Source organism: Leptonychotes weddellii, chromosome 6, assembly GCF_054177405.1.
Source record: "Leptonychotes weddellii isolate Sample4059 chromosome 6, ASM5417740v2, whole genome shotgun sequence".
NCBI lineage: Eukaryota > Metazoa > Chordata > Mammalia > Carnivora > Phocidae > Leptonychotes > Leptonychotes weddellii.
The window spans coordinates 52,213,609-52,235,592 of record NC_138374.1 but is presented as its reverse complement, the minus strand read 5'-3'; the positions used below and the strand labels follow the sequence as shown (position 1 = coordinate 52,235,592).

Genomic DNA, 21,984 nt, shown 5'->3' with positions numbered 1-21,984 from the left:
AGTGAACCACAGAGCACGCGCGCGAGCCCGCCCACTTCCCGGCCCGCGCGCCTGCGTCGGAATCCTCCCAGGGCACCTCGACTCGAGCGCTTGCGTAGTGTGTGCTTTGCGTTGCTTTAAGAGGAGGAAAGTGCCAACTATAGAAGTTCGAGTTTGTGAAAGCGGGTGGAGGTGTTTGGCGTGTCTTGTAACAAAGCTTCGGCGCGCTGATTGGCATTTTAGTGAAGAAAATCCCTTCGTTTGCTGGTTGTCTTTCTGCTCATAGGTTCCAGTCTCTATTATTTCATTCTGCCTTTTTCCGAGGAGAATTTGAAGTGGCAGATAAAGATCACAAATACGAATATAAAGGCGGGTGAAGCCTTTTATTTTACCCTTAGCCTCAACTGGAGCTAATCTGAGGATGCCAGGTACATTCATAGCAATGACTGAACCTACTGGCCTAAAATATATCAATCAGCACCACCAGTTCAGGCTGTTGGTGTCGTGATGGCTGCCATCACATTGCACTCTGCCTGAAAGATAAACTTACACAGTGTAAGGCCTTCTTCATTCAGAGAAAATTAAGCAGCGCATGTGACTGGAGTCCCTGCTTCATAAAAACGAAGTCTGGCTTTCCTAGGGCAGTTTTCATTAACAGTCTCTTTAAAAGGAGGAAAATTTGAAACAAGGCACTCTTGAAATTTTGCTAGACTTTGCTAGAACTTGTGACTTCAGAGTGAATGTTGAGAATTCAGGAAGAATTCCTCAATAAGCCAAGTTTCTTTATCTCGTTGAAAAATGTATTTCAGATTAGGAAATGCCTGTGCTAAAATATGTGTGTGTATTATTCTTTTAGGGCTGCCGTAACAAAATACCATTAATTGGGTGACTTAAAACAAATTTATTGTCTCACAGTTAACGGAGGCCAGAAGTTGGAAATCAGTGTGGGAGCAGGATTGGTTCTCTCTTGAGGTCTCAGAAGAGAATCTCCTCCATACGTTTTTAATTTCTGGGAGTTGCTGACAATCCTTGGTATTTCTTGGTTTGTAGATGCATCACTGTAATCTCTGCTTCTGTCTCTATATGGTGTTCTTCCTGGTGTGTCTGTGTCCAAATTTCCCTCTTACAAGGACCCCATTCATTGGGTTAAGGCCCACCCTGATCCATTATGACCTCTTTTAACTGAATTACATCTGCAAAGACCTCTTTCCAAATAAGGTCACATTTTCAGGTACTAGAATTTAGAGTTAAGCATATCTCATTGGGGGATCCAGTTCAACTCACAGCAGTGTGTTACAGAAACAAGCATAAAAATGACAAGATACTTAAGCAAAGAAAGCATAATTTCAATATTGGGAGTGGTGGGGATACTAACAAAACATACTTTATTCTTATTTTGATAGCTTCATTGCCCTGGACTTTTGTTGTCTTTTAACCTTAAGGACTTGATGTCTCAATATATCATAAAAGGGGAAGTTATGGAATCTGGGATCTTTAAGATATGTACTTGATATTGCAACAAATAAATACTAAAATTTGAGTGACTTAACATAATGAAAGTATATTTTCTTTTATAGTTTAACAGCCCAATTGAGTGTTCCTAAGTGACTAAGTGATGAAACTGATTTCCAGGAACCTTGGGAGATGGAGGCACAGGGAGCCTCTTAAAACCCTTGTTGGGGAGGTGCCACATACCACTTCGGCACCAATAACATTTGCAAAAACTATACATCTAGGTGCAAGGGGACTGGGAAACATACTACCTGTCTGAGTTCCCGGTACTTCTTTAAACTATGGAAGAGAAAGCATGAATTAGTAGACAGCTATCTCTGCCACATGGATGCATCTCTGTCTGGAATATTCTTAAAGCTTGTTAAAAAGTGGAAAGGACATTTCTAGATGTTTGCTTTAACCTTATAAATCTATGAAACTATGGTACGAGATCTTAGAAAACAACCTGTCATTATCTTTAAGTTAAGACAAGTATAGGTTCAGAGGGCTATTAAGATAATGTAAACTTGTTGTATAAAAGCAGCATTAGATCGATGAGTATGGCCTCGGGTGCTGGTTTCTCTGGATTCAGAGCCTGAGGCTACAGACCATCTCAGACTACTGTCCTTCTATTCTCCCAAAGACACCTACAGACATTTATTAATGGTCTATTTTACAGAAAATTACTTCTCAGTCACAATTTCTATAGATTGAGAATGTTAATAATCCATATTTCACTGGGTTGTGAGGATTTAATAAGGTAACATGTACAGTACCTTGTACCTGGCAAGTGTTTAGAAAATATTAGCTTTTTTTTTTTCAAATACTGCAGTACTGATTTAATCAGTATAATAATCGAAAGAGCTTTAGATCTGTAATAAAAATCCAAATTTGAGTTAGGGTAGACTTTAAAAGAGCAGCCAGGAGAGAAGGGTTGGGTGGAGGGCAGGTGAACAGGCACGTTGGAACAACAGTGGGGACATGTAATTGACCACTGTCAAACCAGTGTAAGTTTCTTGTTTTCTCATGGAAAACATTTTATATTAGCTTTTATTATTATTAATATTATCCTGAACTACAAGGTATAAAACATTTGGGAAAGCACTTTATCTCACCAATAATGATATAATTTTAATTTAGGAGAAATGTAAAATACCTTTTACCTATTGTGTTATTTTCATTAAAAAAAAAAAAATAGTGCCCACACTGTTGAAAGACCACTAAAATAGGTATTCATTCTGTCCCACTCTATCCCTTGCTACTTTCCATCCAGCCATACTGATTGTGCTGGATCTCATCTCACCTCCTTCATTTGTGTCTCTACTGGTCACCTTTCCAGTCTTCCTTGACCACCCTATCCATAATACTACCCCCCCTCTAGAATCTTATCATGCTTTATTTTCTTTCATATCCATTATCACTACCTGATATTTTATTGTGTAATACATAAATGTATACTATTATATTTATTATATTGCATGCCACATACTGATAAGTTTAAAAATAGATAATCAGTTATATACAATCTATATATACAGCTGACCTCGAACAGCACAGGTTTGAACTGCATGGGTCCACTTATATGATTTTTTTACAGTAAAGTACTGTACATATATTTTCCTTATGACTTTTTACATAGCATTTTCTTTTCTCTAGCTTACTTTATTGTAAGAATACGGTACATAAAATATGTAACATACAAAATATGTGTTAATCGACTGTTGATGTCATTGGTAAGACTTCTGGTCAACAATAGGCTATTAGTAATTAAGTTTTTAGGGGGTCAGAAGTTCTACACGGATTTTCTACTCCGCAGGTGATCAGCACCCCAACCCCTGCATTGTTCAAGGGTCAGCTGTATTATATAGATAGATACATAACTTTTGTCTCCTGCATTACAATGAAAACCCCATAAAGGCAGGAATTTTGTCTATTTTACTCAGTGCTCTATCCCAAATATCTTGAACAGTTCCTGGCCTACAGCATGTGCTCAAAAAAAAAAAAAAATTATTGAATGAATTTATTAATGGTGCTGGCAGCATTATAAATTATCACAACCTTTTTATAAATAAATTTGACAGTAATGTTTCAAGAGCCAGTAAATTTCATTCAGCAATAGTTAACAATATTTGTTATGAGACATTGTACTAAATTATTTACCTGTATTATATCACACCTGCACTCTGTCCTAAGAAAATACAAGATGCAGTCAACAAATCTTTATTTTGAACACCTACTGTGTGCCATGGTCCCAATTCTAATAGGAGAAATAGATAAAAACAAAGAGGCAGCAAATAAAATTATGAACAAAGATTTTTATTCTCATGTGATTTCTAATAGCAAAAATTAAAAACAACCTAAGTTCCAAAAATGGAGAAGTGGAATGTATGGCAAGGTTAATCTTTTTATTGTTAATTTTGATAGAATTTGTCACCAATTGCCACCAAATCATAGGTTCTACCTCAAGGGGACAACTGGAAGAGCCTCCTCCAGTCATTTTCCCCACTCCTACTCTCCAAGTTTAGAGTCTTCAATCAAGCAGTTATATACCCACATTTACTTCAGTCCCTCCATCTGGAGAGTTCTGCTCTTTTCATCCAGTCTTACAGGCCCAATGGTTATCTCATCTCCTTGGTCTTTGACCTAGCATTACGGCTTCAGCCTGAAGTGTACATAAGGCAGGCAGATCTTCTATAAGGTTCTTCAACAAATCTTTACTGAACTCTTGTGTTGTCTTCCCACTTCTAATAATATTTATTTATTTATTTATTTATTTATTTATTTATTTATTTATTGTTGAAAGACCACTGTGATTATCTTTAAGTTAAGACAAGTATAGGTTCAGAGGGCTATTAAGATAATGTAAACTTGTTGTATAAAAGCAGTATTAGATTGATGAGTATGGCCTCTGTTGCTGGTTTCTCTGGATTCAGAGCCTGAGGCTACAGACCATCTCAGACTTCTGTCCTTCTATACTCCCAAAGACACCTACAGACATTTATTAATGGTCTATTTTACAGAAAATTACTTCTCAGTCACAATTTTGTTATTTATTTATATTAGCTTTTATTACTATTAATATTATCCTGAACTACAAGGTATAAAACATTTGGGAAAGTAATTTATATATATATATATATATATAAAACAAGTAGGCATCAAATAAAAGTACTTCAAACTGTAATAAATACTAAGGAAATAAACAAGAGGTAGAAATGGAGAAAAGAGAAGTCATTGAAATAGAATAGACAGTGAAGGCCTCAATGGAGAAGTTGCTATTAAAACTGAAAACAAAGGGAAGGGGGAAGCCATAGAAGAGACGGATGAGAAACATTCTAAGTGGAGGGAGCAAAGTGAAGCCTTTGAGGCAGGAAAGAACTCGGCATTTTCCAGGAATTGAAAGAAAATTAGTGTAGATGGAGTTCAGGGGCGCTAGATATGTTTGGTGATAGATAGCCAGAGGCTGGATCAAATAGGTCATATTAAGGGATTTTACTGCAATTACTGCTCAAGGGGTTTAAGCCAGGAGAGGGGGCAACAATTATAAGTGTTAAAAAGATTACTTTTGCTGCTGAACTGGATAGGACTGCTGGAGTAGAGGCAGGTAAAATGGAGGAAGTTATTTAGGAGGTTTTTGCAATAATCCAAGTGGATTAATAGTGGTGGGGACTAAGGTGGTTGTGATGGGGGTAAAGTGAAGAAGATAGATTCAAAAATATCTCATATCGGAGAATGGGGGGAATGCTGGGTGATCACTGGTAGTTTTCTGATTTGAGGACATTTACAAAGATGAGGATGGCTGGTGAGGGAAGGGGGAGGACACATTTTAACTAGGAGAAATTGTGTTTTGTTTTGACCTTAAGTTTGAAAAATCAAGAATGTGTTTCTGTATTCATTTGGTAGGGCTGCCATAACAAAATATCACAGACTAGGTGCCATAAACAACAGAAAATTATTTTCTCTAAATTCTGGAGGCTAGAAGTCAGACATCAAGGTGTTGGCAAATTTGGTTTCTTCTGAGGCCTCTCCTTGGTTTGCAGATGGCCTCCTTCTTCCTGGGTGATCACATGGCCATTGCTTGCTTGGTCCAGGTGTTCTCTGTGTCCTAGTCTCCTTATAAAGACACTGGTCATATTGGGTTGGTGCTCACCCATTTAACCTCAGTTTACTTTAATTACTTCTTTAAAGCCCTATCTCCAAATATGGTCATATTCTGAGGTACTGGGGGTTAGGAGTTCACATATGAATTTGGGAGGACACAATTCAGCCCATAACAGGTTTTTTTTTTCTTTTGAATTGCATTATAAAAAGTCTTTCTTCTGTTATTCTAGGTGTGTATGGGCCTAGCCCAAAGTGGGTGAAATGGGAGAAAAAACTCTCTTCTGCCACACAAATGAGAAATCACAGAAGAAAATATTGTCCCTTCTTTTTAATAGATGCTAGCAAAACAATTTTATTGATAATATTATATGTTATGATATATGCCTTTTAATCTACAACATAAAGAGTAATAATTCTGAATATTTATTATAGAATCTTTCTCAATGTCATTCTTGCAATTATGCTAACCTCCTTTGCTGCTCCAAATGTACATTTGGGTTGGGCTTCAATTTTTTTCTCAGTATCCTAGTGTGAAACAGTAGTGAATGTTCATATTATGAATACCTGAAACATTTTTAAATGCTCTCTTTTTATAACTCTCTATAATTTCTCTGTGTTTACTTTTCATCCCCTAATTACAGGAATTCAACTGGCATTCCAATAGGCAAAAGCCTAAAAAATCACATGTAATGTGGTCCTTGACCAGTATGTGGGGATGTGTCCAAGCCTTTGAAATTACAGTGCGATTACTCTAGTTACTATACTTTCTAATCAGAGAAATTTCTCAAAACACTCTGGGGTTTTTTGTGTGTCTGTGGTGGCAAAGAATAAAAATTGTTAAACAAAGTCCTACCTGTGTGATAAACTATACGTTAATTTTATCCCACAGCAATCATAAGATAAGGATTCTATGAGTCCAATTAATAATGAACATTACCGAAGCAATAAAGTGTAAAGTATGGGATCTATACTTCTATGAATCTTTTAAGTCTGTGTTTTCTTTAAAAAAAAAAAAAACTATTAAAATAGCAATAAAGAGGGGCGCCTGGGTGGCTCAGTCATTAAGCATCTGCCTTCGGCTCGGGTCATGATCCCAGGGTCCTGGGATCGAGCCCCGCATCGGGCTCCCTGCTCTGTGGGAAGCCTGCTTCTCCCTCTCCCACTCCCCCTGCTTGTGTTCCCTCTCTCGTTGTGTCTCTTTCTGTCAAATAAATAAATAAAATCTTAAAAAAATAAAATAAAATAAAATAAAATAGCAATAAAGAGGAAGAATCTCAACTATTAGAGCTTAACAGTCAAACTGTTGAGTAGCAAATTGAATTCTTTTGTTGCTACTGATTTCATAGAGTCTTATAAAGATGTTTGAGGTTGGAAATTTCCAATTTAGCTGTTAGAAATATGAAATCTGGGAAATTTGCTTTATTTTGTCCCTTGTCCCAGGTCCCACACCAGGCTAAATCATTAATATAGCCATCAAGTCAAAGGACGAGATTATATATATGTGTATACAGAAACACACACATATGTACACACATACATACACACATATATATTTTTTATAAGAGTATATTTTTAAATGACATGTCTCACTGCCCTCAAACAGAATCAGGGCTAAGACTATAACTACAGGTTTTTGTCCAATTAACAGTACTACTTCTTTGAACAGCTGCAGCATGATTATCTTCATCTATTGAATCCTTTATTAATAACTTCCAAAGTAATGGTATAAAAGAAACAGCCTTGCTGTATATCCTAATCAATTATCACTCTTTATAAGGGGAACTGACAACATATTTCCGATTCTTACTTAAGCATTAAAAATCTTATGAAGGCAGCACAGAGCACTGCAAAATTAAGGAGATGGAAAAGCTTTTTAAACTCCCCCTCAAGAAAACAAAAATAAATAAAGTCCCCCTCAACACATGCATACAACTCATGTCCTCTAGGACCAACCATTAGTTGCCTTCAGCATACAGTAAATTTTACACTTATTGATTGCAAATTATTAAAAAATGTGTACTGCTACTCATGGGTTTTTTTTTAAATAAAAAAGATAATAACTGGGATCCAGAAATAAATAAAACAGACATTTTTATGGACAGATTTTCAATAGAGTTTAAAAATGTATTCTTATAGTCTCAATGTAAGATCTTATAGCCTGCAGGAACAGTTGAGTAGTAGTGATTAGCAAGGACAGAGTGTTCCTAGAAGACAAATTATAGTTGCCACCTCCACATTGCCTAAATACAGTTTAACCACATTAAAATGACAGAGATGTTTGTCCAAGAGGAATGTCATGCAGTTCAAGCCTCTGTTTTTTACCTTTTTAAAAAGGGAGAGAGAAATTACTCTTCGTAAACATAGGGATATGAAAAGTTGAAGTGTTGTGTACTGTTCACTTTCAACAAATAACAACCTCATCTGTTCAGTTTCAATCAAACTGCTCCCATTCGCAAGTTCTGATAGTGTTGACAATAAAATAGAAATCCTGTGGAATGGTGAATGTTTAACTTGTTCTTAGTGTGGAAAACATCTTTTTAAAATGTAAGGTCCGGGGCGCCTGGGTGGCTCAGTTGGTTGAGCGACTGCCTTCGGCTCAGGTCATGATCCTGGAGTCCCAGGATCGAGTCCCGCATCGGGCTCCCTGCTCGGCAGGGAGTCTGCTTCGTCCTCTGACCCTATCCCCTCTCATGTGTTCTCTCTCTCTCAAATAAATAAATAAAATCTTTAAAAAAAAAAAAATAATAAAAAAATAAAAAATAAAATGTAAGGTCCTGCATGATCAGAGAATCTGATTACACATCAAATTAATCTACGGTAAGCGTAAAATGTCTTATCCTTCTCTAACTTAGTTACAAATAGACTGGGTAAGATGGTTTATTTAGTGTAAAAACTCTTCTGTTTAAAATTTAAATTTGTTTAGTATGGGCAATTCTCATTTAAAAAATTAAAATAGGTTTTATTTTAAAATATTAATGTTTATTGTTAATAATTCAAACAATTTAGTAAGATACAAAGAAGAAAATAACCATCAGAAATACTACCTTAGGAGATACACATGGCTAACGTTTTACTGAACATCATTCTGATATTTTTCCCTGCTCCAAGGTGTATTGTACACACATAGAGGTCAATGTAAGTTTACCTAATGGATCTTAGAGCTTTGTAGCCTACTTTTTGCTCAACAGGGTGCTAAGGACCTCTTTCCAAGTATTGGGGCGCTTAAAGTTCATGTAGAAGACATGCCCAGACCATGAAACTACACAGCCAATTAGCCACAAATGTAAATAAATAATAGATATGTTCAGTCTTCTTTTGTTCAGGTTGAATAAAATCTTTTTTTCCAGTGGTATTGAAATAGAATTGACATATAACATTGTGTAAGTTTAAGGTGTACAGTGTAATGATTTGATATACATATGTATTGTGAAATTCTTACCACAATAAGATTAACACCTCCATTACCTCAAGAAAATCTTATTAACTTGAATGTATTCAGATGTGTCTTGTTACATTGATAGTCATCATCTGTGTTTTCACCACCTAGAATTGGCTTCTTCAGGTTCTTCAACCAGTCTGGCTCCATAGAATAGCAAAATGTTTATGGGGGTATAAAGGAGAGCCTTGAGATGCTGCTTAGCATATCCATCTTGTCTACTACACTTGTATATTTCTATCCTCTAAGTTAATAAGCAATTTGTTTGATTATACCAATAACATACGAAGATGTAGTTGCTTTGCTTTGTGGCCATAATTATTCAAACTTTCATCCCTCCAGCACTACCTCGGTTCCAATTATCCAGCCTGGACTTCTGCCATAGCCTGTGGACTACTGATAGTCTTCTTGGCTCTTTGGTCCATCCACAAAACCACTGGAGCGATATTTCTAAAATGTAGATTTGATCATATCTCCTTAAAACTTTTTATCATTTAGGCATTTAACATCATATATAATCAAGTCCTTACCTCCTCTGCAACCTCATCCCTACCACATCCTCCAAATCATACCTTATCTTTATTTTATGAGCTATGAAAAATTCTCTCTCATACCTTCCCACATGTTGTTTCTTTAACCTAGTGAAATTATCATTTTTCAAGACTCAGCTCAAGCAGTACTTTCCTTGTGAAGACTTGCCCTCCCTGTCACAATTGGGAGAACCCCACCCTCTATTGTAGAACTTGCCACTTTATAACATAATCAACTGTCTATCTTCTCCCTCACTAGACTGCTGGCTCAAGGTCAGGAGCTTGGATCTTTTCACCCTTGTATCCCCAAAAATGAACAAATATAAATTGTTTCATATTAGTCAGAAGCTCTAGTTGGCATAATTTTTATCCTTGAATAATAAAACATGAGAAATAAATTGTTAGAAATTGTTATTTAATGTACAAAATCTTTCAAAACAATGTCTCCAGGGGAAAAAAAAGATAATTAAGAAGCCCTCAATGAAGAGGATGGATCATGTATATAATAAATATACATTAAATATTTGTTAATTGAACAGTTGTTCTTTGTTTAGATTATAATCTTTCTAAGGGAGGGCCTGTATTATGCTCTTTTTTTTTTAATTTCTTCCACTGCCTGGCAGAGTACTATGTTCATAGAATAATCTGAAGTCCGGTTTTACTGATTAACCAAATGAGTGAATCCATTCATTACATCAAAACTAAATCTCAACAGGAATTTATAAGCCCTGCCTCTTTGAATCTCTGTGCACATTGAAATACCTTATAAGTTCTTTGAAGACAGGGACTCTACCTTACTGATTTTTATATTCCTAGGTCTTAAGAGAGAGCACAGAACACAGTAGAAGTTTGATAAATCTGTTATCAAGATTACATTAGTGAAATAACACATCTGTTTTGCTTATTATTGTATCCCTGTGACCTAAGGCAACATCTCTTTTTAAATAATTTTTTAAAATTTTATTTCTAGTATAACATACAGCATTATATTAGTTTCAGGTATACAATATAGTATATAATAATTCTATATATTACTCTGTGCTCATCAAGGTAAGTGTACTCTTAATCACCCTCATCTATTTCAACCCATCCCTAAGACAACATCTTATCCACACTAAAAAACCAGTAAATATTTTTTAGATAAATATGATTTGGAATCTGACTATTGGAAGGCACAATTAAAATCTAATATAAAAAAGTTTTCCTTGTTCCCTTGGATTCAGGAATAAATTCAGATTAGAATAAGCATAATTCTGAAAGATATTTTGTTTCTTACTATGAAATAGCACAACCCCACAGAGGTGGGGAGGTGGAGAAGGGAGAGAAGTTGGAAACAAGTAAGACTCAGAGGAGAAAATAGCTCCTCCGAGGGGAGCCACATGCTCTGATACCCATGGCAGCCGCATGAGGAAGCAGCCTAAAATTAGCAGAATGGGCAAGCCCAGGAAGGGAAAGCCGTAGCAGCTTCCCCTGCCCTCAACAAGTGAGGTGAAGGGCCCCAAGCCCTGGGGGAAACCTCCTTAGCCTGTGGAGCTCCACTGCAGTTTGTGCCAGGTAAGTCCCTCCCTTGGAACTCACCTTGGGAGGTAAAACAAGAGATTTCTTAAGGGCATGTCCAGACAATTGAAAGATTTAACATTGCCTACTAATGAGGTGCCTCTAGGAATCTAATGATTAAGAGAGCGATAAAAGTATTCCTTATACCCATCTTCCATAAGGTATTCAACTGAACCACCTCTTTTTACCTTGTTGAATTGTGGCTCTCTGGGGTATGTAGATGCAGGTTTTTTGTTTTTGTTTTTTTTTTAAGTGTTGGAGTAAAGGGAGGAGGCTGTCCTAAAAAATTTGTAAAACCACGTGGAAGAGGAATGCGGGAAAGATACCTCCCAGTGGCATAAAAAAAATGGTTGAGATACTGTAGAGCCAAAAAGGAAAGATTAGAGATCACACAAATAGGACTCAGTGGGCAACAGTGTGCATTTTTCACAGATGAAGTACAGCGTAGTTGAGCTGGCTGAGGGCAGACAACAGAATTCTGGAGGGGGCCAGGATTTCTCAGTGTTGTTATTTCATAACAAGAGATCAGTGATTTATTTTATGATGCACATATATTATTCCCAGTGGGGGTATTTATCTATCACTCTCCACGGTTTCTGTAAGTTCCTGGTTTCCGAAGATTTCATATTATCTGTAGATTTTATATTATCTATTGCTTTTTGAAGTTACAACTCATTAATGGTAAAAACCTCCAGTGCTATTAAGAGGGTGTCTCACAAAGTTGATCTGAAGGGATTGGGCAATCGGACAGCAGAAATTCAGAACTACTTAAAAATTACAGCTGTATTGAGATATAATTCACATACAATACAATTAACTTATTTAAAGTGTACAATTCAGTGGCTTTTAGTATACTTACAGAGTTTTGCAACCATTGCCACGATCAATTTTAGAACATTTTGTCACCTCCCCACACCAAAAAAAGCCCCCCCCAAACAAAAAAAACAACCAACCCAAAAATCCAACCCATACTCAAAAGCAGTCACTCTTCTTTTCATCCGACACTTCCCTCCCCAACAGCCCTAGGCAACCATGGATCTACTTTCTGTTTCTATAGATTTGCCTGTTCATTATGCAATTATACAATATGCAATCTTCTGTAAGTTTTTTTGGTGGGGGGAGGTAATGTTTAAATGTGTAGCTACAAAGAAGAGAAACCTCTTCCATTGGGAGCATTAACTGTTGGTTCATCCTAAAAGAGAGTTGTCATTGCCTCCAGTCTCCATTTAGACTGAGCATTTATAACCCATTTCTCTAAGATTATTCAGTTATAGTGGCACTTCAGTGCTATATACAATTATGTGATTAATAAATGTCAGTAATTTAAATGATAATCTTGGATATAATCTGATGGGATAAAGTGCATCCATTCACGACATCATTAGAAGGTATATCCTAAGGCTTAGTAAACAATAAATGAAGTAAGATGTAGCATGTCTAGAACACTGCCTGGCAGGTATTAGATTCTTAGAAAATAGCCGTATTTTCCTCTACTCCACTTTCAATGTCAAACATTTACTCATTAAACATACAGAGCAGATTTGAAGAAACTCTTACCCTAGCAGAGTGCTTTAAGCATATTAGTTACTCAATAAATGCTTACTGAAACAGGGAAGGGAGCATTTTACAGCTGTGAGCGTTTTACAGCCATAATATTATTTCATAAGGGCTGTGGAAAACAATTTCATATGCTGGACTAGGAGGCAACAATTGTAATTCCAAGTTCAGGCTGTTATCAACTGCAATCTTGGATAACTGACTTGCCCTCTCTGATCCTCAATTTATCTACAACTCCAGACTGAGAATGATATGCTGGATCATAGCTAAAATGCCATCCCCATTGTTCATACTGTGGAAATATCTTATGGCAAGGTCTCCAAGACACTCCTGTCCTGTATTTATTTCATGCTAAAGGTCACACACTGAATTATAGGATTGCTTCTTAGGGAAGTCCAGTTGGTTGTCCTAAGATCTTGCAGCTTATAATTACCTTAATAAAATCATCAGGTTCTATCACCTGATCTTCAGCTGTCCAAGCTCAGAAACCTAACTTGTTTTTCAGAATTTCTTATAGTGATCCAGTCCTTTAGCAAAGTACTTATATTAACCAAACTCCCACAAAAGTAATACAGCATCCACAATTCCAGTTTGTTAATTCACAATGAGAAAAATTGTTTCATAGCAAATCAAATGTCACATTCTCCTATCAACTTATTTTTTCTCTGTAAGGAAATCTACTTAAAAAATAACTAAATTGGGGCCCCTGGGTGGCTCAGTCATTGGGTGTCTGCTTTCGGCTCAGGTCATGATCCCGGGGTCCTGGGATCGAGTCCTGCATCGGGCTCCCTGCTCAGCGGGAAGCCTGCTTCTCCCTCTCCCACTCCCCCTGCTTGTGTTCCTGCTCTCACTATCTCTCTCTGTCAAATAAATAAATGAAATCTAAAAAAAAAAAAACAACAAACAACTAAATTGAAATCAGAATGCTGCTGCGTGAGCACGGATTGGAGTGAGGCAGGGAATTGGCCATGGCATTTGGCAGTGTTGGCCTGGGGCCCCCAGCACCACTGTCATGAGCAGATAGATAGGGCTCTCTTGGATGAACACTGCTGATTCTTTCTTTGATTTCCCTTTCCTACTTGTCATTCTGATTACTTCCTCAGATATAGATGTAAATACAGATAACATGTAGAGACATTTATATTTATATACACACATATTTGATAGATAACACCAATTAGGCAATAACCAAATTTTACTCTTTTTTTTTTTTCTTCTGGTGTCCTTGGAGCTTTTTTCTTTGTGCCTAGAGGGGAGATTTTTATTATTTTTCTCTTTATAAATATATTTAATAATACATATTATATATACATGCTTAAATATATATTATATATGTTATATATATAATACATGCTTAACAGAAGTATTTAAAAAGTACAGCGAAGAAAAAATGTGAGAGAAAAACCCCCCATAATTCCACTACCTAGATATAACCATTTAACATTTAGGTATATTTTACTCCAGAACTTTAAAAAATAAAACAGAGGCATATTATAAACACTGTTTTGGAAACTGTTTTTTTTTTTTTTAATTTTATATATCATAATTATCTTTCCATGTTAAAAAATGTATGCTGTTTTTAATTTTTTGCTATTACAAACAGTTCTTTATGAACATCCTTATAAATATATTGGAATGATAGTTGTTCTTTTCTTAAGGTGCCTAAATTTACAAAGATTAGTCATTGTATATTGATTTTCTATTTTAATTTTCAGAGTGTTAGAGGTGCTCTGCTGATGCCGCCATGTGTTCCCTATAACATAAAATTCTTTTTTAGCCCTTTTTCTTTTTTTAAAGATTTTACCTGTTTATTTGAGAGTGAGAGAAGGAAGAGGAGCAGAGGGGGAGGGAGAAAGACAAGCAGACTCCATGCTGAGCTTGGAGCCCCACACAGGCTCTATCTCACAATCCGGAGATCATGACCTGAACCAAAACCAAGAGTCGTCTGCTTAACCGACTGAGGTACCCAGGCGCCCCAAGAGATCCACAACATTTTTTAATGTGCCCTTGTACTTAAAAGAATTAGGAAACTGCTGGGGCACCTGAGTGGCTCAGTCGTTAAGCGTCTGCCTTCAGCTCAGGTCATGATCCCAGGATCCTGGGATCGAGCCCCGCATCGGGCTCCCCGCTCCGCGGGAAGCCTGCTTCTCCCTCTCTCACTCCCCCTGCTTGTGTTCCTGCTCTCGCTATCTCTCTCTGTTAAATAAATAAAGTCTCTAAAAAAAAAAAAAAAGAATTAGGAAACTGCTTTCAGCCTTGCTGTAGTTCACTGTATTTGCTTTCAAGTATTACAAAATGGCTTAGAACTCTTGACAAAATCATGCTATAAAAATATAGGCAGCAGTATTTTATCACAAATAAAATTTCCCTTGTGATATGTAAATTGTGCTGCCCTAAAATAATCTTATTGGGGCTTGCTCTTTAGCACATTCAAAGAAAACAAAAAAATAAGTGGCTAGTAACTGTGTAAAGATGTAAGACATGAAAGGAGGTGAGACATGAAAGGCATGCCACTAACTCTTTCTTGCCATCGTTTGCACAAGTGTCCTGGGCACTGGCAAGGTAGAAGATCCAACCATAAATCACATCACAGACTGGAGGCCCCTGCCTCCATGCTGAAGTATGAGCCATTTCACAACTCTACAAACCCCGAGGACCTAGAACTAGCTTAATGTGGACCTTCAAAGGAGAACCCATACATTTTAGAGACTGATCAGAAATGAACAATGAAGGAATTTCCCCCTAAGCTTTCTTTAAAAATACACAAAAAATTTTGAATGTTCATAATAGGTTACTGGGAACTGTAAGTGGTCAAATTTATAGGAATAGAAAGAAAATGGTTGCCAGGGGCTGGGTGTAAAGGGGAATGGGGAGTTATTGTTTAACGGGTCCAGAGTTTCAGTTTTGCAAGATGAAAAAAGTTCTGAAGATGGAAGGTGATCACACAACATGAATGTACTTAACGCCACAAAGCTATACATTTAGAAATGGTTAAAATGGTAAATTTTATCTTATGTATATTTTATCACAATTAAAAATAAATACATTTTTAAATAAATAAATTTTTAAAAGAAGACTATGTTACCTGGAGATGAGATTTCAAAATAGATTTTTGATTAGGACCTTTACTCACAATATCAAAATAGAACAGAATTATGCTAAGACATTTCATTTCTTTTTGTATGAATTTGATTCAGAGATGGGTAAAAGATACTGATACTTCTTTTTTTTTAAACTTTATTTATTTATTTGAGAGAGAGAGAGAGAGCGCGCGAGTGGGAGGGGTAGAGGGAGAGGGAGAAAGAATCTCAAGCAGACCCTGAACCAAGCTCAAAGCCCGACATGGGGCTCGATCTCACGACCTTGAGATGAGGACCTGAGCTGAAACCAAGAGTCAGATGCTTCACTGACTGTGCCATCCACGAGCCCCAAGATATTGATTAATTCTAGTAATTCCTGAATCCTATATATGTGGACACAGCTCACCAAAACTTGAAGATAAATAAAATAATAGTGATCTATGCCAATAATAACTCAACACTCAGATTTTTTTTTCCTAGTATTGAGTTGCTGTGTAACTAAGGTAATTATTCTTTCTGTATATCAGTTTCCTCATATGTAAAACATGAGTATTAAAACATTTGCTGACAGGACTCTGATGAGAAATAACTAACAAAAAACAATAAAATATTTTTCAAATACAGTGTTAATATGTTAAGAGTGTTTAAATAAAAAGATTTAAAACATCACTTTTCTTTATATTTGACATCTGCCCAGTTCATCATCATTTCCATTCCAGCATTTACTTATCTTATTCTGCATGGTCTTTCTATGTATTCAACATTAGTCTATTAGATAATTCAGCATCATGGAAAGATTAAGATATTCCTTACTTCCCCAGCTTTCTCCTGTCTAAATCACTTAACCTTAACAATTCCTTTGTTAACCTAAGTTGAATACCAATCTTGTGCTGACATCCTTTTTTAGATCAGATGAGAAATAAGATACTCACCAGTACCCTCAATTACTATTTTCTTGTCATAAAGCACATACCATAGAGTGGATATACTGCTCTGATATTTGTCACCACTCTACTTATTTGGCTAAAGAAGTCTCGTTTGATACCTGGGTTGTCAGATCAAATTATAATTTAAATCCTTTAGCTATGTTTAGCCCCTTGGCCGTGGGTAAGCTGAGAATTTAGAATTCAGAAGCAGATGGTTCAGGAGCATGGTAACCAGATATGAAGCACTTTACCTCTATGTCATTGGTTTGAATCTGAACTCGGTTGATCACTATTGGTGTTCTATACAAGATGTAAGTGATCTGATCTGAATCTCTAATGAACAGCACCCCATGTTACAAAAACTCATCACTCTTGGCACTAATTGGCATTCTTGTTGTCAGCGTCAGGAGAGAAGCCAAGGACTGAATCAGTCTGGAAACCTGAACTGCACTGTGTCTGAGTCATCAGTCTAGGTGGCCCATTCAGCCTTTGGCCTTTCCTTAGGGTTTACAGCTTAGCACAACTGTGTCTCCTTCATTCCCTGGGACTTCACAAAGCTAGCTTAACAGATAAATACCTAAAATATATCTTTTTATAATAAAAATGGTAATAATGGTGGCTAACATTTATGGGCCACTTGCTAGAAGCCAGGCATTATTCTAAGAGTATTAACTCCCTTCATTCTCACAGCAATCCTATGATAGATACTATTATTTTCCCCATTTTTTAGAGACGAGGAAATTGGGAATAAATAACTTGCCTAAGGCTTCTCACATAATAAGTGGTAGAGTTGGAAGCCAGCTCTCCATACAATTATTTTCTGCCTAATTATAGCACTTAGTTGATGTTTTTTTACCATATTATTATGCCACTGATATATTTTTAAAAATTCTGTGTTTAAACCAAACAACATATATTAATGTCTCAACTTTAAAATTGTTCATCTTTCTGTACTAGTTATTATTAATTTTTTCTGAAAGAGGTAATGAATCTTTCTTAAATTTGATTCATGTGCATCGTTATTCTGAGCTTGGTTTTACAATGGCTTTTCCGCCCATATATTTTTTCACTGTTTGAGCTAAACATTACCTGAACTTGGAAACATTCTTTCACCTTATCTTTCTAAATTAATAGAGAAGAGATAATCAAATAAAATGAAACTCTGCCAACCATTCCATCCCAATGCAAACATAGTAAATGATCACCCAAATCTCCCACTTACTATTCATACGAAATAAGAAGGCAGATAAGAATTTTTTTGAAAATCTGGGTCTCTATTTCATGAGATTTCCCAGTAGTTAAGGAGAAAGGTTTTAGTACATTGAAATGAATGACCATTAAAATAAAGTTCATAAGCAATTAGATCATTTTAACGAACAAAATAAATTCATTGGTTCTCACAAGTAGTTTTCTTTTTTTTTTAAGTAAATGGTGGTGGTGTTGTTTTAAGATTTTTTATTTATTATTTGACAGAGAGAGAGACAGCAAGAGAGGGAATACAAGCAGGGGGAGTGGGAGAGGGAGAAGCAGGCTTCCCGCTGAGCAGAGAGCCCGATGCGGGGCTCAATCCCAGGACCCAGGGATCATGACCTGAGCCGAAGGCAGACGCTTAATGACTGAGCCACCCAGGCGCCCCCACAACTAGTTTTCTTAAGACTTAGTAAGATATTATGTGCTATAACTACCAGGTAGAAATAAAAAAGAATCTATAATCACTTTTTATGTTTCTTTTAGTTGCCATCTATAGTCAGTTACTCAAAGCATGTTGTCTCATTTGGCACATCCTTATTGTTCAATTTTGCTAACAGATAAAGCTTGGGGTATCCCCTTATTGAACTAAACTAATAGTGTAAACTTGGCAATCGGGGTTTTACTGCTAATATATATCTACATGTAGTATGGGCATTCTAGTGCTTAATTTTCCTCTGTACAAAATAACCATAATAAAGACTTCAAACACAGTACCGTTGTTTCGGTTTTGTTTTTGTTGTTGTTTTTATTAAAGCCTAATAACCAATATGTGATTGTGAATAACTTCATAAAGATGAAATGCTAAGTAAACGTCTACTTAAAATATAGTAGCTCTATGGTCTCTCATGCCTAATTTCACTAAGTCTAGTAATTTGCAGATAGAGATGTACAGAGGGAATTGTCCATTATTTATTGTTGCTTCAATTCCTTTAAGTTGTTTCTGTGACTGGTCAGAGGTAGTGAATCATCCAAATTTCTAATGATTTGGAAGGACTTTGGACAAGTCACTAAATCAACATAATCCTAGTATCACTGGAGATCTCCTTCTCATTACTTTACATCTTCTGAGGTTTTTTTTCCAAATTGACTCCTAAAGGCATTACTAACAGCGTGGATTCCTCTGAAAGGTAGTGTGATATAATCGGGAAGAGCTTGGACTTTCGCGTTATGTAGACTTGGGTGTGAATCATAGCTCTGAGTGGCCTTGTGCAAATTTTTTCTCTGATCTTGAGTTTCCTGCTCTATAAAAACGGGATAATAATATAGTACACCTTGGACAATCTCAAAGTGTACTCCCTGAGACTTGTTCAGATCCCTGAATTTGCAAAACCACAATACCCTATAATTTTTTCAGTTTCATCCTCCATAAAATGGGGATAATGACCCATACTTCCTGGGTTGTTATATTAAATTAAATTATGTATTAAATATGAACAACAAAGCTTGGTTGATGTGGACACTGGGCTGGGTCAGCTAGGATCACTCAGAGAGCTAAATAATTCATTCTGGCTTATCTGCCTTTCAGGAAGTCCAATTTGGAGTCAGTCACAAATAGCTGAAATCTTAATCTAAATTAGAGAATATTATGTGTATTTAAGTGTACTGTTTATTTCTTTGAAAGTAGGGAGCTCAACCTGTGACTTGAGCTGGAATCCCAAAGACCAGGGCATGAGAGTGGACAGAACTGCCCCTCAGTGGCAGTAGGGTCCTAAAAACCCAAACTCAAAGAAGTAGTCTATGCTAGCACAAAAGAGTTTGATTTTATGGAGTGAACAGAAAGAAAGGACCTGACATAAAGCAAAGGTTATGCAAAGGTTAAAAGGGGGAAAGGGCAACAAAAATAGTAGTAAGCCAGTTCAAGAGGATGCAAAGGTATGAAAGGGCCTCTATGGAGCACCTACGGAAAAACTCTTAGGCAAGGTTGGGCAAGCTCCAAGCCTTTTCCGAAAGCAAGGGTACCCCATATCAACTAACTCAGGAATTGTGAGCGTCCACTGAGCCAAAGCACGTAGTTCCTTACTTGATGACTGGTGCACAATGAGCATCCAATCATTTTTAGCCCCCTTCCTCAATTGAATTGATTCTTTTTTTTTTAATTTAAATTCAATTCGCCAACATATAGAATTGATTCTTAATAGTATTTCCGTGTTAAACTAATATCATAACCGCCAATGACAAATCACTTAATGCTGCTGAGAGTTTAGGTCGTTTAATCTTTCCTGGAACACAATAAATGTTCAGTAAATATTTGTAAAATTGAGTGCGTAATTTAGGACAACTCAACAATTAATGCATCATCTTATGGCATGCTATGGACGAATATTTATTAAGTGCCTACTTTGTGCCATGCCATGAGATTAAAACTGTTTGGCCTATAGAGAAATTTTTTTATGGCTCTGATTCTCAAGGAGTTGACCTAGTTAAATAGATAAAGCATAAATACATAAATGAAAAAATTAGTTTAATTGAGCAATATGAGAAATGTTGTGACCACTAGTTGTTTAATTATATAATAATTTGAAGAAACAGTGAACAAAGGCAAGGAGGAAAAGAAAAGGCAAGGAAATATTGGTGAAACTTTTTGGAGACAGGATTTGTGTAGAAAAGGGGCAGGTATTTTATACGATTAAAATGATCACATTTTTGTTTATACTCTTGGTTGAAATTTGCATAAAATTATGAGGCAAGTGGACTATCTACAAATAGTTTCATCCCCAGCTCAGTTTACACAGTGGTAAATTTTGTGTTTAATTACTCTATGACACTGTATGTTTACTTATCCCTTTTATGGACATTATCACATTTTGAATTAAAGCTTATTGTCTAGCCAGAAATAAATAAAAGGAAAGTATGTCTAAGATATTAACGGACTAGGTTTTAGCAATCCATTCTTAGTTTGGAATGAAGGGCAATTGGGTGATGAGCAGAATGAATAAAAGGCAAAACAAAAAAAGATTTTCCAGGACTTCCTACATTAAAGTATGCTGCCTTTACTTGACAGGAAGTTTACTAAAGCAAGAAACACCAAATGGATAGGTCCATATGCAGATAAAAATGTAAACTTGGGGGGCGCCTGAGTGGCTCAGTTGTCAGGCATCTGCCTTCGGCTCAGGTCATGATCCCAGAGTCCTGGGATGGAGCCCTGAGTTGGGCTCCCTGCTCCACGGGAAGCCTGCTTCTCCCTCTCCCACTCCCCCTCTGCTTGTGTTCCTGCTCTCACTGTGTCTCTCTCTGCCAAATAAATAAAAAAAATGTTTAAAAAAAAATGTAAACTTGGTTAGGGATGTAAAATACAAATTCCTTCTGAGTTTTTCATAGTTTATATTCTCAAAACTCTTCCTCTGTACTCTTCCCTACTTGCCAACAAGTTGCTTCCATTCAACATTTGCTAATTTCATTACAGATTTCATGTAATAAGATCACTGCTCAGAAATGTGTATTGGCGCTTGCTATTTCAGTCAACCAATTTTACTGAATCTTTCTGAGAAAGTAGCCCTAGATGTAGTCACGTGCTATTTTTCTGTTCTTTTCTTGATTCTGTTAAAGAAATGTCAAATTCCCAAAATCAAAGTCATAGCTTTAACAACCCTCTGCCCATTGATACATATAAAGATGATGGTGAATTTCCTCCTTTGGATGATTTCTGATTTTTGAAGTAACCTGCATAATTACTTTTCATGAGAAGGCAGTGGGGGCCAATAAAAAGAGAATTTGTTTTATTTTTTTCCTTCAAATTTTTATTTACGTTCTAGTTTGTTAACATACAGTGTAATATCAGTTTCAGGAGTAGAATTCAGTGATTCATCACTTACATATAACACCCAATGTTCATTACAACAAGTGCCCTCCTTTCTACCTATCACCCATTTAGCCCATCCCCCGCCCACCTCCCTCCTGATTCAACCCTCAGTTTGTTCTCTATAGGTAGGAGTCTCTTGGGGCGCTTGGGTAGCTCAGTTAAGCATCCAACTCTTGATTTAGGCTCAGGTCATGATCTCAGGGTTGTGAGATCGAGCCCTGTGTCAGGCTCCCCGCTCAGTAGGAAGTCTGCTTGAGATTCTCTCTCCCCCTCCCCC

The 21,984-nt window shown here is 36.6% G+C and overlaps 1 protein-coding gene across 1 annotated transcript in view; it reads left to right on the top strand.

Annotated features, from left to right (window-relative positions):
• Positions 1–10,931: 10,931 nt before the first annotated feature.
• MYPN (myopalladin) overlaps positions 10,932–21,984 on the top strand; it is a 95,354-nt gene continuing 84,301 nt past the window's right edge. The window contains exon 1 of the mRNA XM_031021827.2: positions 10,932–11,091. The gene's annotated coding sequence lies outside the window, so the exon portion shown is untranslated. The remainder of the gene's footprint in view (positions 11,092–21,984) is intronic.